Source organism: Carassius gibelio, chromosome A8 (assembly GCF_023724105.1).
Source record: "Carassius gibelio isolate Cgi1373 ecotype wild population from Czech Republic chromosome A8, carGib1.2-hapl.c, whole genome shotgun sequence".
Classification (NCBI taxonomy): domain Eukaryota; kingdom Metazoa; phylum Chordata; class Actinopteri; order Cypriniformes; family Cyprinidae; genus Carassius; species Carassius gibelio.
This window is the reverse complement of record NC_068378.1, coordinates 1,759,351-1,779,353: the sequence shown is the minus strand read 5'-3', so window position 1 is coordinate 1,779,353 and position 20,003 is coordinate 1,759,351. Positions and strand designations below refer to the sequence as shown.

The 20,003-nt window shown below is 39.4% G+C and overlaps 1 protein-coding gene across 1 annotated transcript in view; it reads right to left on the bottom strand.

The window, feature by feature from the left end:
* LOC128019189 (guanine nucleotide-binding protein G(I)/G(S)/G(T) subunit beta-1) overlaps window positions 1–14,491 on the bottom strand; it is a 30,729-nt gene extending 16,238 nt beyond the window's left edge. The window contains exon 1 of the mRNA XM_052605283.1: window positions 14,120–14,491. The gene's annotated coding sequence lies outside the window, so the exon portion shown is untranslated. The remainder of the gene's footprint in view (window positions 1–14,119) is intronic.
* Window positions 14,492–20,003: the final 5,512 nt, after the last annotated feature.

The following is a 20,003-nucleotide window of genomic DNA, read 5'->3' as shown; positions in this document are numbered from 1 at the left end:
CTATTTATAGAAAAGTTCTGTATTTATATGTATTTTATAGGGGAAGTCGTGGCCTAATGGGGTTGGACTCCCAATCGAAGGGTTGTGGGTTCTAGTCTCGGGCCGGCAGGAATTGTGGGTGGAGGGAGTGCATGTACAGTTCTCTCTCCACCTTCAATACCACGACTTAGGTGTCCTAGAGCAAGGCATCGAACCCCCAACTGCTCCCCGGGCGCCGCAGCATAAATGATGAACACTGCTCCGGGTGTGTGCTCACAGTGTGTGTGTGTGTGTTCACTGCTCTGTGTGTGTGCATTTCGGATGGGTTAAATGCAGAGCACAAATTCTGAGTATGGGTCACCATACTTGGCTGAATGTCACTTCACTTCACTTCATATATATATATATATATATATATATATATATATATATATATATATATATATATATATATATATATATTAAATCACAGAAAAATAAGATATTGCAATAGTAGTATTTTCCCTACAGTCTACAAAAGCATAGGGATGGTCATTTTTCAGAAATACTGTATTCAAGTATTTGGGCTCATTAAAAAACTAATATTTGAATATTTGTTAAATCGTTTAAATAAACAATTTCTGAAAAAGCGTATGATTAGGCATTATACACAAAATTGTTACTTTATATCTCGAGGTTTTCTTTTAGTTGAAATCATGTGTAAGAAGAGAGAGAGAGAGAGAGAGAGAGAGAGATCAAACTGAAAAAGAAAGCAGTCTGCAGTGTGTGTGTAGTCCATGTGTGATACAGAAGCAGGGCTGTTTACCACAAACACAACATTTATCCATTATTTTGATTTTAAATCCAAACATTGATACTTCACATGCTTTTTCAACGTTGTGATTCTTTTACACAAAACATTAATAAAATCTTTCATCAATTATTTACTGTTTTTTTACTTTTGCATTTACTTCTAGATGTATATATTATGTTGCTAAAGCAAAACATCTAAACTACTTTTCTTACATAATCACAAACATTCAGAATTAAAACTTACCATTGACAGAAACGTCACTCAGTACTGTCCTTTTTTTTTATTTAAATCTATTACAAGCAATCCTGCGTTTCATAAAAAAAAAAAAAAATGTAAAAAAAAAAACATTTAAATTATTGCCTTGTTTATCTTACAGTATATGCATTTATTAAATTAAATTAATGCATTTAGCAGACGCTTTAATCCAAAGCGACTTCCAGTGCATTCAGGCTATCAATTTTTACCTATCATGTGTTCCCGGGGAATCGAACCCACAACCTTGCGCTTGATAGCAATGTGAATTGATTTATGGTGTAATTACTAAACTTTTGTGTCGATGCATGTTCATATTTACCGCAAACAATGCGCAGTTACTGTAATTCAGTGTGTGCAGCACAGACTCTCTCCGCTCCTAAACATGTGTGCAGTGTGAACGCTTTAATCCTTTAACATGAGGATGGAAAAAATAGGCGCCGCAAACAGAGTAATGTGAACCTGGTATTATTATTAGGGCTGTCACTTTTCATTAGAAAATTGATCGCACAATCGATCAGACCAACCAAAAAAAAGTTTCAAAAACGAATATAGGGAATCGATTTTAACCAAATATGTACACCATTAATTTTAAAAGAATTAAATTATAGATGTAACAAAACTCACAAACAAGCAGAAGAAAATAGAGAATTCAAAAAGTGCAGTAGGCGTTGTGAAAGATAAACAGAAAATACCAGCAATTTTACGCGCCTATAGTTTCACGGTTTCAATCGCTGCATCTAGTGTTTTCAAATAAAATGGAGGACAACGGCATGATGAGTTATGATAAGGATCCACCATTGCCAGCTGACAGCGAGCTGCTTTTGTGGTGAAAGATTGGCAATGGAATTTTTGAAATGGATTGAATCATTATTTAAAATAAATGTGGAGATTTTTGAATGGCAGAAATCATAAATGCAGCCGGGTTGAAGCCTGCTGTGATGTTTTTCATTTATTTTGTGGCAGCAGTCCACTCTGCATATATTTTTTCGACAATGTTGCACTCCTGTTGCTGTTTGTTATTCTGCACGAAACTAGGCAATAAATGAGAAATATTGCTGACTTGTGCGTTTAAATGCTCACTTTTACGTCTGTCTGTTATTTGGCATTGAAAATGAAAACGTCATTTTTTTTGACAATGAACACTCATGTCTTAAATCGAAAAAGATTTTTTTCACAAAAGTGGCAGCCCTAATTATTATGTGTACGCTGCAAGTGTGCACGAGCGCAGGGTCTCCAGAAAAGCGTGCTGAATGGTTTAAATGCAAAAATTAAAAAAATGCAATTAGTAAACATTAGTGTTGATGCAACACTGCCTTGACAGTGCAAGAGAGGATTCCTGTATCAACTGTGCAGCACGCAGCTCACTTATAACACAGACGCGATGTGATTTGAAGCCATTTGCATTTTGAGAGAATTATGTCTCACAGAGAAACTTTATCAGTTATTTAATGAAGAAATATTAATTGTACCTCACCTAAAGTATTATAATTATTTCACCACGCCAGACAGAGCCAAACCTCTCACGGCAGGCGCTTCATCAGCTTGAGATCGGTTTATGAGATCAATCATCCCAAAGCGACTATCAGACGATTGTGATCGGTAGCCAATCGACCGGACGACACATGTCCAGTAGAGAGTTTCCTGCGCTGTCAATAGCACATCTATTTATACGCAGCTGTTGAAGAGACGTGCACCGACACACACAGACATGATCCCAGAGCAGAGCCACACTGAACCTGCTACATAAAACAATGCAATCCACCTAAATACTTATTTATAGCCAATACTGAGTGCACACTAAAAAAACTGACACAAACTTTGGTGTATGTGTAGTGTTTCACTGATTTGAGTGATGGGTAGGCTATATCAAATCTGTGTGACTACACACTTGTCCCTTTCTCGTTTAGTTTCGAGCAGAGGAGCATGTAGAGGCTAAGCTTTATTAAGTGCTTGGACGTTTGTGATGCATGTTCGAGCTGGACTTGAAGGGAAGTGCACTTGTATTAGTATGTAGGTCACATGACGTACTGAAAGAGATTCTGGTGAATTCACTTGTGGTTGAGCAGAATGATATGGGAAGAATCGTTCTGCCAGCATGTCCATTAACAGGCCATTAAAGACCACTAACACAAGTCTGGTCTATTTTAAGCCATCACAGTACCCACAATAGAGTTAGACAACACAAAATGCTATGCTGAAATGGCACTAAAGAGTAGTCACAGAGGCTACGTTCACACGGCAGGCGAATGTGGCCAAAGTTAGATTTGTTTTGCTCACGTGTGACTCAGATCAGTTTTTCTCATGACATTGTGAACAGCACAAACCACAGGGAATCTAATATTTTCATTTCCAATTTGTGCCACTTCCATGTGTGCTACCAACTACGAAACGGGTCAGACGTTCTGCAATGAAGTGTGAACGGTCATATCTGAATTCATGTGACTTTTCATCACTCCAGATCAACATCCGTCTCGATCCGTGCTCATGGGAGTCACTTCAGGATTTAACATACCTAGGGATGTAACGATTCACCCCAGTCACGATTCAATTTCCAGTTCAACGATTCGATTCACAATTTAAGATTTAAGACAGATTATAAATTAAATGTGTCCTTTTATTATTGTTTGGAGAAAATGCTGCACGTTTATTTGTGAAATTGAAATAACACTTTAATAATATCCTAATAGCACTTCTATATCATTGCTTTTTTGTTGTTTTTGATTGCTTCTATTGTCCTCATGTGTAAGTCTCTTTGGATAAAAGCATCTGCTAAATAACAAACTAAACTGATATTTTCGTCTCAGTACTTTAGTTCTGTACAGTTGGTTCTGGAACTAAAGCGTTGAGAGATGCTTTGGTAGCACAGCTGGTTATTTAAAGGGATAGTTCACCCAAAAATGAATATTTTATGTTTATCTGCTGACCCCCAGGGCATCCAAGATCTTGGTGACTTTGCATCTTCAGAAGAACACAAACAGATTTTTAGCTCAAACCGTTGCCGTCTATCAGTCTTATAATGTAAGTGAGTTTGCAATCACGGCTAAAACACAATAAAACAAAACCAAATTAAACCCTGTGGCTCGTGACGATACATTGATGTGTAGACACAAAATAATCGGTCTGTGGGAGAAACTGAACAGTATTTATATCATTGTTTATAACCTCGGAGCTAAAGGAGGTGTTCTTAATCTCAATGCTGTCCTGTCACAGAGGTTATGGGAAACAGCTGTAATTCTGCTTCTCCACAAGCGCCACCTGCTGCCAGAGAGTGGATTTACATTCAGCCGTGTGCAGCTTCTGTCCGACCCAACACAGACCCAATTTGCCAGCCCTGCTATAATTCTGACTGGTTGATGAAAAACAAGCTTATGTGAAACAATTCAAATACGTTATCTAGAATTATGGAGCACTTAAAATACATATAATCATTTATTAAGCAATTCTTATTTTGACATATCTTTATTTAAAGGCTGAAATGTGAGGTTTACCTCTTTATTAAACTTTTTTTTTTTTTACATTTACATTAAATATCTCAATCTTGAATGCTATTAAACTGTTGTCAGTCAAGTCATCATTTAAAATCAGTACATCATTGTTTAATTCTGAAGTTTAAGTTTAATTCTGAAACTTGGAGTGATTTGTGTGTCAGTACTTTATCATCTCCAGCACATTTTAACAAAACCGTGATAATACTGATAACCGTGATCATTTTGTTTAGGGGTGCTCCGATCACGATCGACCGATCGTTTTGCGCATCTCGTCAGTAAAGCCGGTTTTCTAATCAGCGGTTAATTCCATCAGGTGCTTGATTTCACATAGAGTAGCTGTTACTACACAGAGCCGTTGTTAACTGAGAAGATGCGCCAAAAAACGCTGAAAATTAACGTGATTTGCGCATCTTCTCTATTAACAACGGCTCTGTGTAGTAACAGCTGCTCTATGTGAAATCACGCACCTGATGGAATTAACGGCTCATTAGAAAACCGGCTTTACTGACGAGATGCGCAAAACGATCGGCCGATCGTGATCGGAGCACCCCTAATTTTGGTCACTATAATCGTGATAAGAAATGCGCCCACTCATACCAGTGTGTGTAAATATGAAGCTGCAAAATGACTTGAATATGAATCCTGCGTGTCTCTGTGTTAATGAATGGCAGAGATGTGTGGTTTTGTTTACTACTCGTACTGAAGCGCGTGTGGTGCTTGCCGTAATTTTAGTGTCTGCCATCTCACTAAATAAGGTGAACATAAAAACATGAACAACATCTCCAGAACTGCTCTGAGAGTCACTTCGTGAGCATTTGATCGTTTGATTTGAGTAAAATTAGCCTCATATCATAAACACACAGAAACATTAAAGTATTCATGGCAAACCGTCAAAACAAAAGTCTGGTTTAACTCGAAGGCATTGCGACAGAAAGAGATTACTATTGTTCAGTAGAATGTATGTAATAGACTGCTATCGGCTTCATGTGGTGTCAGAATAATCAGAGAAATACGCAAGTCGTAAAGCTCTGGCAATACAAATCTTTGTAGTAACGTTAGTGTCCATGTTGTTTTCACATTTCGACTTAAAAGCACAACTCGGGTAATGAGAGCATCTGATGAGCGCGTGAATGCAGCAATTTACTTGCTCTGAGGGCAGCAGGTAGTCTACCGTTTGCTAGCTACATTAGACGTGCATAAATTAAATTCCTAAAGCTAAACTCCATGGTAAATACTTGAAATGAGAAGTTTCTAAACCTGCTGTCCAACAAACGAGAACATTATGACATGTTTTACTCCACAACATCAGTCAAATAACATCCTTTTGTGATCTGATGTGGCTTCATGTCACAGAATGAGGCAGAACAGTTATTTTATACTGTAATAAAGGCTATGTAGATAAGCAATGGAATATAAATATACTTAATTGTGAAAATACCCGGATGTCTCGAAGAACACAGATAAACCCTATTGTGGCAGTCCAGTGTTTGTCTTAATCATTTAAACATTTCTTACAGCTGGATGTCTTTGTTTATATTAGGAGCGTACTGAGCTCTATTACTTCTCTGATGCACCGGTGGAGTTTCTGCTCGAGAGCGCCCTCTGGCTACCAGGAAGAATCAAACATATTACATGCATTTATAGTGCTCAATAACGGCCAATCCATCCTATTTTGGGTAAAAAATAAAATTAAAATAATACTTAATACATAAATTTGAAGTAGACATGATAATCCATGTTTTTATTTTCAGTTTTTTTTAATAAATAATAATAATAAAAAGTTATTTACAGTCATCCACCATTGTTTTGTAGCTCTTTTTTCCTCGAAGTAGGGGTCAGGCTCCGTCAAGGCATGGTACCATTTTAAAAGTATCGACTTGGCACCAGTATCGTAAAAATCGTAAATGACACCCAACCCTACTGCACATCAAACATCTTTATCAAGCTTCATTAAAAGGAACTCCTCCATACAGAAACTGTATAAACTCTGAAGACAGACCTCTCGTGAGCTCAGTGTGATTTCAAACGCATTGTTAAATAAGGTTTTATTGCTAAATTCCTAGTTAAGATCTAAGCAGTACCTGTTAAAGTTATCATCGTACCTTGAAAATTCAAACCAGAGTTAAAGATCTGACATAATTAAGACTTTCCGCACTATCAAACTACTTCAGTTTATTTGTATAGCTATCTGAATATTTGGAAATCTACATCAAAAATGATTTCATACTTAATGACTGAACTTCATGTCATATTGTACAGATTCATTAACACGGTGTGCAGTGTATACACATCAAACAGAGTTTAGCAGGACGAGCACGCACTCACTGACCTGCAGTCCACTGTCTTATAAGAGAATGCCTTTTGCTTTAAATTAAAGTTTGTAATGTTGTGAATTATCTGAAGCGGGTTTAGATTGGTTCAGTCATCAAGACTTTCCAATGGAAACAACGAATGGAGGAAAAACCGTCAAGAACCAAAGCGTGTTCACCGATGCTCTCTACAGTGAACAATCACATGAGACAATGGCAAATCATGACAGCTGCTCAGCTTTGCATCAGGTTCGGGCACATTTCTCCTACCGTTCTGTTAACACCAGCAATGTCCACAGAAAGCAAAGCTTTATTCCCAATGCAAATAATGCATTTTCACATGCAAAAGTGTATTAGCATAGTACTGGCGGTACTGTCCTTCTGTGGTCCACTTTGCTTATTCAAAACAGCAGCTGAATGTCAGATAACAGACCTGTATTCAAACGAGCTGCGAGGAAATGAGCATGATGGCACGGACCAGCGCTGGGCTGCGTGAGCACCGCTCCTCACCAGACATTGCACCACTGCTACTGAGCAAAGACAACTTCCAGTAAATCAGGAGAGGAGGTTGGTTCAGGAAGCGCTCGGATTCAGCAAGTTCAGACTGAACTCTCAGAACGATCCCCGTTCATGAATCAGACAACACTGCCCGCACTGTACGCTTGAACGCAAGGACAGCCCTGCTGAAATATGTGCTTTCATCACACTATGAGGTTTGTTTCTCACCACATTCAATTCAGACAGCCAACTCACATTCACAACTTCACATGTCATGGGATTTCTTTTGTGTTGACCGACTGAGCAGAGGCAGGGCGGGAAACACTTCGCCCTTATTCATGGTCCGCTTCAAAATAGTTTTGCATTCCTTAATCTGAAAATAGTACTTTAACTCCACACTGTTAGTGTTGCCTGGAAAAGGAGAGTTAAATAAGGACCGAATGAAGCAGGACGGAGCTGCTCAACAAAACTGAACCAGGTGTGTGTGAGGAGGTTCAGGAGCGCACTGGGACACCGTGGACTGTGATGATCACCTGTTCACTGTTAATGTACACTGATCATTATGTTCGGCAAAAAACACCCGCTTCTGTGCAAGGCATTGAACACTGTTGCTATAAATGGCAGGCTGACATTCGAGGCTGCAGTCAATGAAATAGCAAACACATCTTACTGATTAGTGTCAAGATGAGTGGAAATTCATACACAATCCACCAGCACCTATCACTGTATAACACTGCACCCAGTGAAATTACTATTGCTTTCACGGGATCACACAGGTGTATAATTGTGTGATCAATATATTCACATGACGTTCACAACCAGTCAGTGTGTAAACAACACATCGTGTGCCACTTCAGGAGTCAGTAGCATCTGTCCTGTGCTCATCCAGAACTATACGAGATCAACAGTGTGCATGAGCGCACGCACACACACACACACACAGACACACACACACACACAGACACACACACACACACACACACACAGACACACACACACACACACACACAGACACACACACACGCACAGACACACGCACACACACAGACACACACACACACACACACAGACACAGACACAGACACACACACAGACACAGACACAGACACAGACACACACACACACACACACACACACAGACACAGACACAGACACAGACACACACAAGTCCCTAATCATTTTAGAAAACACTTTTGTTAAAGTACATTAGGCTACATGTCGTTTTAAAGAAGCAGCTCGTCTGAAAATAATTTTCTTCTTGTCAAAAACATGTGTATCGTTAATCTACATTTAAACTTCATTGTACTAAGTTAACTCACATATCATTTGAGTTTACTGTAAAAGTGTAACTTATAAAACAGTACTGTTGGTAGGTTTTCATTGCTAATATTTCATTTAACCATTAAAACAGAAAGCAGAAATTAAAAATAGCCGTTTGCGCATTAGCTCCGCCCACTACCGGAGAAACCGTCGTATCTTCTGCTTGTTCTAGGAGTAAACTTTAGTCGCATATTGTGATTTACTCGCAGTGTAGAAGGTTGCAACTGAATGCCTTGAAAACATACAGCGCTTAATTTAATAGATCACCTGTCATACGACAAAACAGTCAGTCTCTTACTGTCATTTCTTTATCCTGTAAAAGCGTCTGATATTATTATATTCAGACAATTACACGCGGCTGTCCCATCACAGTTCCTACTCATGTTGTCATGTTGACTTCTAAACACAAATAGAAATGTTAAACAACAGATATATTGGTTTAACGCCGGTGCTCTTTCAGTAAAGATTTCAACTTAACGCAGACTGTCAGGACGGGACGGGGTTTGCATGAATTTGTGATATTTACAGATATGATATGACCATTAACTAAGGGTTTTGTACACGGAGGACGCACACACGTATCTGTCAAACCGCCGGACATGCATCAGCTTGAAGCTTAAAATAAAGATAGATCATGTTTTGGGCAGATTGGATCACGTACTTTTCCTGCAGGAGCTTATTCTGTTTCCTCCAATATTTGTAAATGCATTATTCAGTTCTGTAATTTAATGTGAGCGGATGCACTGAGGGCAGACTCGACCTACCGATACTGAGGATCGTCATCAATGATTTTCATTACCGATAATAATTGATTTTATCGATTAGTTGTTGCATCCCTATTACAAATGCAAAAATATTAAATCTACTCCATAAACCACTTTCACGTGAGTGTTTCTGGTGTCCTGTATTCACATGCGTATGAAAGGATGCCAGCAGACTAATCCTGAACACCCTAATCAGGTGACCCAGGCTGTGTTTGACGGGTTACCCCTGATTCAGATGAACAGGAGATGGCTGGTTTGATTTCGCTCTCATCAGAAGGCAAACACGAGCCAATGCGCTACGACCTCGTCATTCATACAGATTATGTAACGCAACTACAAATACTGACACATCAAACAAACAGATGCCATGAGGGCCGAAGTTACAGTATACAACAGCATGCGGGGGCATGAACTTTGCTGAAGGATTATCACAGATCAGCTGTGGAGACAGCTGGATCAAACAGACACGAGTCAAATCAGCACTATCACTGACCAAACCCATAATCCTGAAAGCCTCCATCTACAAATGGGAACAATTTAATCCTATTCAGAGCAGCGGCTCAAAACATGAAGAGGGATAAAATGAGATCAGGAAATAAACGCATTACAACAAAAGCAACAAATATTCACAGGCTTCACGTACTTTCTGCATCTTTACGTGTTTTGTATTGCTGCCAATTTAAACCCTTCAGATTTTGGCAAACAACGTGATGAACAACAGAGGTTTACGGTTAAAATTAAAACATGGAAGAAAAATTGTGTGATTATTCCAGTTTTAATAATAATTTTACTATTAGTAGTAGTTCTATCTTTGCAGTAATAAATTTGTCACAGTTTCTTCAAGTTAAACCGAACTTTTATTTTGAATGGTTGCTGTACAGACCTTTAAAGGGTGCGTTCACACTTCTAGTTCGGTTCTCTTGGTTCATTTGGTACGGACCAAAACAGAAATCGATACATTTGGTCCTGATCTCCTGAGCGTTCACACTGGCATTTTTGACAGCGAACCTAAAGATACCGAAACTAAAGCGTAGTGATACGTTCACAACCTGATTGGTTGGGCTGAATGACGTATATTTAGCGCACTTATTGAACACCCCAAACAAAAACTGTTTTCGACTTCTAGCAGTGCTGCGCAGACCGATCGGTGTTTGACATCACAGTACCTATTCATCGATTAGTCTGCTCAGCGTTGGTCCAGGGTTCGGATGCCAGATTCACACTTACTCACGAACCGCACAAACAGAGCAAACCACCAGAGTTTGTTTTAATCGAACCAAAAGTAACAAGCGTGAAGACACCTTAAGTTTCTGTTTGTATATATGATATGATATGATAGTTTTTCTCTGTAAAAGGCTCATGAAGTGACTTTCAGAGCAGTTTTCCAGATTACGTGCATGTGTTCATGTACCGTATATTGAGGGGACAGAGGCTGAAAACACTGTGAGCGTGACGTGTGCTTCACTATGTGTGTATTAAACTAAACTGTGCATCTGCACCATTCATTCACACAGAGACATGCATGCAGAACATGCAAGATTCATATTTAAGTCATATTTTTGTGGCTTTATATTTACAGACACTAGTCCATATCACATTTTGGTTTAAACGTATTTACCTACTTTCCTACTTTTTAATCTTTGCAGTTTATCAGAAAGTCCATGTTATATAGTAAATTCCATTTTTCGGACTGAATTTCACGACTCTGTCCATGTTTTCCACATTGCGGACACGATAGGGCCGTGCGCTGGATAATGAACTGCACACTTACACTGTTCAGAAAGCAACAATGTGTGAACCTTGCGAAGCCGGAGTTCAGGAGTATGTTTTGAGTAGAGCTGTAATCGGACCTTAAAAGTTAGGCCCGACAGGTTTCGGCCCGAGCCCAACAAGTACATTTTGATTGACAGCTTTTTTTAAAGCCCGAACACGTTTGCAGCCCGACATTATTCAAATGTGCACACACACAAAGTTGGAATAACGAAATAAAATAAGTCCTCTGTGACAACGTAACATCTCAGCATTCTAGACATAGGCTCATTTAACCCTTAAATAGACCAACAACCTTTAAAAAAGATGAGTATTTGGCAATAACGAAATTAAGATAAAGGCTCCGCCGGATTTAAATCGCACTAGCAGATTTAATAAAAGAATAATGCCAACATTAGCGTAAATACTCTGTCCACATTATACATTTAAGACTCAATGAATATTTAGTTATCATTTGAAAAACCTTTAGTCACAGAGATTAGGCTAGGTCTACATGTTTTTGTGGAGGAAAATGATTGAATCCACTGTAGATGTCTTCTTTTGAGCCTAAAAGCAGCTTGTGCACTTTATATTCTTGGTTTCTGCTACACACGAGCGTAAATGAGCAGGCGGGATTCTTCTCTACAGTTCCTGTACAGTGTCACATATCTGACACACTTCCTGTGGACCAGCGATATGAATCATGCTCACGGGGAGAATTTAATATGGTTTGAAAATGAGGAATAAAAAGGTTTTGTTTGCTCTCTTTCATGAGGTCAGTGTCGTGTGAATGTGTGCAGGGCTTTTATTTCATTCTGATGCTGTGTTACATAAGATTACATGCCCACCTTACAGCAGCCTGGATCCCTCGAAACACGACGGATGTGCAGACTCAAATTAAATCTGCACATGTCTGACATCTTTCTTTTTTGCAGAATTGACGCGAACTGTAAAATAGATTAAACAGAGCTGAGATCCCTGAACTCGTACTGCTAGCTAAAAAACATCTAACTAGCCACAGCATTTCATAAGCACTTAAGGGAAGAGTCAGAGCCCAAATTGTGTGAGTAAAGTGCGAATGAAAAAGACTAAAGATATTTTAGACGTATAACTGATATTCCAGCTCTCATGTGACATCCTGGGTGTGTTTCCCGTTCAGTGACGTCACGACTGTTTGACGAAACAATACGTTACAAATCTGTTATTCAACCACGATGATTAGTGATGTTACACAGTTAGTAGAGTAATAACTTATTTTAATTTATCCATTAAAGATTTAATTAATTTTTGCTATAAATTACGGATTCAGATTTCAAGATTCAGTCATCGGCTCTTTCTTATGTGAATATCTGGCATGAAATCTCTGTCCGTTTTCCACAAGCGATTTCGTCAATCTAATAAAAGGCAGACGTGGCACTTACAGAAAACACAAATAGAGCAGATTTGTGAACAAGCCTGAGTTTGACAACTGATTCAATCAGGAAACCTACGAGTTTCTTGACAGATTTGTTAAAGAGAAGCAGCTAATAGGAGAAAACATTCGTTTGTGAAACACACCATGGGGTCCAAGGTGATTTTTTGTTTTTGTGCACAAGCAGCAAAGAAATGCATCAGAAATGTTTAGTCTCTTTATCATATTTATAATACAGGCATGAAAGATGCTGATGTTAGATTAATATACTAATTTTAGTTTCCACAGCCTTATTTCCATGACAGTGGGAACGCTTTTATATTGCGTGTTCAGTATTAAGAGTGTAAAGACCGATTCATTGGAGGATGCAGCTCCAAACTGAATATAATGTGAACGAGATGATGACATATGCCATGTTTCCAGCAGTATATCAGAGCATGTGTGTGTGTGTGTGTGTGTGTGTGTGTGTGTGTGTGTGTGTGCGGTGTGGCTGTGTCTTCATCAGTCGCCATCTTGTTGCTGCAGCAGCTGTAGGCCGTGAACACACACACACACACAGTACATGAACACACTGCTGACACACACACGAGCGCGTTCTTGTTTCAGCACATCATGAGCAGATTTAAACACAATCACACCAATATGAGTGTATTCTGTGATGAAACACACTGGAGCTGCTCTTCCTCATTCACATTTCCTCCACGAACGGAACCGTAAATCACTCACACACACGCACGCACACACACACACACACACACACACACACACACACACATTAAACAGATCGAGAAAATCCCATTAACTGGTGTTTAAGGTCGTTAAAAGCACAGGCTCACAGTTCAAAACAGCCAAAGACACACGAACGGTTTAACACACACACATCACCGGGAGAATCACATCCGCCCGTCACACAACACCCGAATCCGGGTGTGTTTCAGCGCCTCATCGAGGCTTTACTGGGCAGAAAGAAGGTATTTAAATACAAACAGTGCGCCTCGATGATGAAGTTGAGGAGGTAACGTTAGTTTGGCTTTATCCTCCATCTTCGCTGTCCATCATCATCATCATGAGCAGTCAGATATGCACCAATGCAGGCTCCAAACACGGCAAACCAGGATTTATATTCGACAACAAGGCCAAACATTACTTAGTGCCAAATGAGGATGTTTTAGCAGTTTCGTGGCAAAATGCGGCTTTCTGTAGCCGTTACTGGACACTGCTAACTCACCGATGACAGAAATCACCGCGTTTAGCATCGATCATCGTGAATATATTAAACCAGGAGCACTGCTAGTCAGCTAACAGCAGTTCTCCTCCACATGACCGTGATTTGAGGAAGTTAACACACACTAAACCACTTATGTGGCCTAGTAATGATTCAATTTTGGTATTTGCTGCACATAATGTAAAAACGATCATAATGACAGACGCGAGCGCACAGTTATATGTGTTTGTGAGGGGTCCAGCAGCGGCCCCCACCCCACCGGACCCCAGAACAGCCGAACGAGGCCAATCAGGGAACATTAGAGAGGAAGCAGCAGATAAACACTGACCTGTGTTCTGTCGGGACAGTTCGGTGTGTATCTATCATTGACTGTACACCGCGAGGAGAGATCCACAGCTGCCCGACCTGCAGACAGTCCGTCAGTCAGCGGAGAGCGGCACTCCCCGAACCCGCAGCCGCGACAGCTGCAACCGCGCTGATTCTGATCCAAATGACGCGAGCTTCACGCAGATGCCCTGTGGTGAACGTGGTCAGCACAACGCTCGGTCCAGATTCGGCCTTTCTTGTACGTCCCACACTCGTCGTTCTCCGGCGCTGGACTGGTTCTTCTGTGTTCTCGCTGTCAGGCGCTCGCTCCGGCCATCAGACAGCAGAGATGGGCGCGGTGACCCTGCTCTCACGACTGGGAAACCCCACGCTGCGCCTGCGTCACCACGCAACCGACTCCACGCTTTCGGCGCGAAATCTTGTTTCGCCTAATTTTAGGAAAATCAGTCTGTGGTTAAAAAAACCCTTTATTTTATTTCATAATTCTACAAAGTAATTTAATGTTCAAAACTAATCTTTTTAAGATAGTGTTTGTTTCTTAATATTTTATTTTATTGTGTTTTTTTTATTCATTATTTGTACTATATTTGTTGTGGCGCTTTGTCTAAGAAAAGCGCATTATAAATACAATTCATTATTATTATTATTATTATTATTATTATTATTATTATTATTATTATTATCATTAAAGAGTAGTGGAAAATTTGAGATATTATCATCGTATTTACAGACATTTTTTGGTGTAGCCTGAAGTCTATCATCTACCAGATCTAAGAGGACTTAATTTTAAGCTGAAAACTATGGGAAGACCACAGGTTTTATCAGTGACAGGGGCGTATAAACAATAATACAGCTAAAATTGTACTTGTAAGGATATGTAGACACAGAGGAATGGCTTACTACTATGAGACCAGTGCAGCAGGCAGACTGTACCAAATTAAACAACTTAAAGGGGTCATATGACGTGTTTTCAGTTGTCTCTTTCTCTTCAGAGTGTTACAAGCTCTTGGTGCATAAATATATGTAAAGTTGCAAAGACTAAAGTCTCAAATCCAAAGAGATATTCTTTATAAAAGTAGTCAACCACGCACCCCTTAAATGGCTCATTCTAACACACCCCACATGTCTACGTCACAATGTGGGAAGATTTGCATAACGCCGGCCAAATTTTCACGCAAAGAAACAAATCGTAAATTTGATTCTCACTGTATTGTTGCTACTGCAATGTCGTAGAGACGCTGTGTGTTTCGTTGTGAAAGTGAAACTATTTAATTTGTTTGGTCTTCCAAAAGAGGACGCAACTACACTGAAAAAAATTGATTCGTTGTCTGAACAACCATTACTTATAAAAGTAAATATATTAAACACAAAAAACGTAGTATTTATAACTTTTAATGTCTACTTAACATATATAGTTCATGTAACGCAAAAATATAAGTTACAAAGTGAACTTAAGTGTATGCATAAATAAAATGAAAGAAAATAAGTCACGTCAACTACTAGAACAATTACATTAAAATTAGGTAAATCTAGCTTAAAATTTTAAGTATTTGTCTGTGAGCCACTTGATATGCTGTTTCCTGCCAAGGAGCCATTTTGTGAAGCACATGTGAAGACGGTGAGAAGGGGTAAGCTAACTTTTTTTGAAAACTAAGTATGATATTAGATTTTGGCAGTTTGCCATCAATGAACCCCTGTTTGTGTGTGTGTGTGTGTGTGTGTTAGTGGATGAAACGCAACATGATGTAGATGCTGAAAAGAGGTAAGCTTACTTAATTTGTATCTTTAATGTATAATGTTACTCGTTTATTGCGTTTTTGATCAAAAAATTAATATTTCAAACTGAATTTCTGAATCGCTTAGAATAATGCTTCAGTAATTAGAAACGTGTTATGACTACTTATGAAAACATCGAGTTTGTACGTGTAAACCCATTCCAGGATAATAATAATAAAAAAAGTACGGACACAATGTTCTAATGTTCTCTATAAGTTTCTGTCCTGGGAGCAGGTTAATTTTGAGGTTTGGTATATGCTACATCTCATTATGTATGCATGATAATTAAGTAGTAATGGTGATCTCGATTCAAACACATGCAAACTTATTTCTAAATGAAAACAATTTCTCTGTCTAGTAAACCAGAGCTTTGTTTTGTTTTTGTTTAGTTTTTTAATGATACTCATGGGAATAAGGAGGAACTGGAACTGCTCACACTTCCTCTGAGTTATCCTAAAGATGTACAATGTTTGTCTGCAACTATTTGATTACATTCTTGTTTTATTCTTAGGATGTTTGTCGTGTTCCAAAAGTAAATGTTAGAAAGATTGTTACAAAGGGTGAAAAAAGTGACCTATTGTGAAGATTGCAATCTATGTCTTAAAAACAAAACAAAAAAGAAAGAAAAGGTTTTTATTTTTATTTTATTTTTTTTTATTTTTTTTATTTTGTACAAAAGTAAATGTTTGAAAAATGTTAATCCTTTAAGAAGTGTTGCAAACAAATTAAATTCCTTTTGTATATTTGTCAAATTTTGTTGTACATTCATTGTGTGTGGTTTTAGGCTTCACCGTTGCTTTGCAGCCCGTCAAAAAATTAAACTGAAATGCTTTATTTTGTGTTATTTGCTTGTTTAATTTATTTAAGATATTAAATGTACTGTAAGCAGACCAACAGCTGAAGATCTAAAATTTGTTCAAATCTTAAGTGGGTTCAACTAAATTTTTAAATATTAATAAGCTTAAATGTTAAGTAAACACAGCTTGCAATTACTTAGTAGATGCTATCTTATTACTTTTTTTTTAAGTAAAGGCTGTTGGTTCAACACAATTGACTAAATGTTTTAAATATAAATGAGCTTAAATGTTAAGTTAACACAACCTGAAATTACTTGGTAGATTATATAATGTTGAATATTTTAAGTAAGAAATGTTGAGTGAACTCAAATATTTAAGTTCATATAACAAAGATTATCTTGTTTATTTTAAGTAAAATTGTTCCAAGTTTGGTTTACTTAAAAAGTGTGTTGAAAAATGGTGCATATATATTTTAAGTAAATCCAACACATCATTTTTACCAGTGTAGAAATCAGTAGTTAAGTTGTATTTACAACACTGTTCCAGAACAGATCAACCCAAATATTCAGATGTGTGCAGTTTTTCTGCGGAGGACAAGGACTGTTTCCTTGGAGAGTAGCCTACAATGTCGGTGTCTGTTTCTATAAAGTGGGGCAATAACAACTTTGGTTTTATTGGTTTTGTCTTTGCGCTCCCATGAGACATCATCACAGTATGGTAAGGGGCATAACAATTCCATCACACGCCTAATGCATTTAGCCAATTACAACGCACTGGATAGCTGGCCAATCAGAGTACACCTCGCTTTTCAGAACGATGAGCTTTGTAAAAATCAACGCGTTTCAGAAAGGCTGGGCGTAGAGGAGCAACAATAATGTACATGATGTTGAAAATAATGTGTTTTTCATGTCAGCTCTACACACTCAAAGCGATGCGCAGCTCAAATGAGTAGTGTGGTTTTATTATGCTTTATGTATCGTTTACCATTTGATGTTTGTTATATGCAACAAAAATGACAGCGCTTGTTATGGGTTGAATAATGCAATGGTCGCGACAGTGCAACTGCACACAGAATTTAGTCGCACATGCAGAAAGAACGGCCGGTCGCAGTCTGGACCGCTGTAATGTTTCTACTGTATCTCTGTCAGTCACACTGATATTTAGTTAAAATGAGTGAATTGACTGAGTGCTTGTCTGTCATTGTCTTTAATCAGTTCTGCAAATGACTGTATGGCATGCCATGTTCTGTAATATGTTTTCACAAGCTATGACCACGCCACAAACACGCTAAGAAAGGGCTGAGGCTGATTAGTTCAGGCGTTAGATGGTTAATGCAGGTTCTTGCTTTCGTAAGCCTTTAGAAGTACGAATGTGTGAAAATGAGAGAAGCTGGGCATTCGTAGCCAGTGGTTATTCGTAGAAATAGTTGATCCCTAACAAATAGGTTTAAATGCCCATGGGGATCTGAGGATGGAATGAGCGTAAGATGTTAAGTTGTAGATGGATGGCTGGTCAGTTGATAGGAAAGGAAGCTTAGAGACAGTTCCGGCCAGAGAGGTATCCTGGAGATCAAGCTTGGAGACAGGCAAATAAGAGTGGCTTCTTGGGAAGCCTATTTAGTGTTTGGTCTGTGGTATGACTGGCAAGAGATGCATGTTTATTCCGGAGCCAAGTCTAACTTCTGAAATGGGAAACGAGACGAAGAGTCGGTTTATGAGATTAAGGAGTCGTGGTATAGGAGTTGCTCGGAGGAGGAATTGTTGTTGAGTAGATTAAGTGGCCTATGCATGAATTGCATAACTGCCAAACATAATCATCCCTTGTTTATGGTTTCAATTTCCATTGCATAGTCTGAGCGGATGAGCAGATTTGGACTATTCAAACCCCAAGGATGGCTGTTATGACTATGGGATACATTGCATAATGCTGTGGCATATGCTCTTGACTGTGGATTGTAGGAACTAAATTCTATTTAGGGGTTTGCATCTGTATAAAGTTGGATGCAACTGGGATGAGAGATGTAGATTAGTGTGGATATCCTCACTATGGAGGTGCAGATGGAGGTGCAACTATCTGAAGTCTTCGAGGAAGTGAAGAACGTAAGGAGACTGTGGTTGTTAGTAAGAATCATTTGTAGCTTCGGGAGAGAGACCAACATCCTAGGGATGCTTCTTCAAATGAATGAGGCTCACAATAAATTAACGGCACCTCCGGATTCATGATGGATAGGCAAGTCTTGGCATTTAGTGGTAACGACTTTGGTCGGCCAGCTCTGTGGCTTGCTAAGTGAATGAGTATTCTGTGGTTGTGATATGGTTAATGGTTGGAATGAGAGTGTCATGGAGAAAAGATAAGTTGATTTAATTCAGTCTCTTCTGCTAGTGATCTGTCGACCATGTCAGGTTCTTGATAGGACTGCGGAAGTGCTTTGCAAGTCAGTCTGCTGGTGTTGTAGGGTTATGAGAGAAGGAGTTTCTCGCTAGCTCCGTCACAGAATGCGCAGATGTGAAGGCGCCTCTAGACGAGAGGCAGTCCTGACAGTGGCTGAAGGAAGGGTGGAAGAAAGGATGATGGGATGAAAGGATGACTTTGAGTGGGGGGTTGAGGATGAGAGGATATAGGAGGGGGGAGGAGGTAGCGGAAGGTATGGAGAGAGGAAAGGTGGAAGAAGGGATTTTGGGATGAGAGGATATAGGAGGTGCGGAGTTAGGGGGAGGTAGGGAGAGAGGAAGGGTGGAAGAAGGTATGTTGGGATGAAAGGATGTCTTTGAGTGGGGTGTGTTGCAAGATGCAGGGAGGGAGGGAGGGAGGGAGGGAGGGGGAAAATGGAAAGAGGTTTTGGAGGTGGAAGGGGACCGGCTGGTCTGTGTAAGCAAACACTATAGAACATGCAATGCTCAATAGGTCGCTTAAATCGCAGGAAGCCCAACCTTCTTAATGGAAGAGCCGAACAGCAAGTCAACGCGTCACTGCAGCTGCCATTAGAATCTTCCCGGTTGCTATATAAACAGTCAGCAGTCTTAGACATGCACTTAGGACTGCACATTCACACTGACTAATCTAGCCTGAAGAAGATAATGGTGCTGTTGTTAGCTGCAGGCTCATCCACCTGAGGAGCTGCCGTGGTGGTGCTGTTGTAGCTGTATGATCATTCACCTGAGGAGCTGCCGTGGTGGTGCTGTTTTAGCTGTATGATCATTCAACTGAGGCGCTGCCGTGGTGGTGCTGTTGTAGCTGTATGATCATTCACCTGAGGAGCTGCCGTGGTGGTGCTGTTTTAGCTGTATGATCATTCAACTGAGGCGCTGCCGT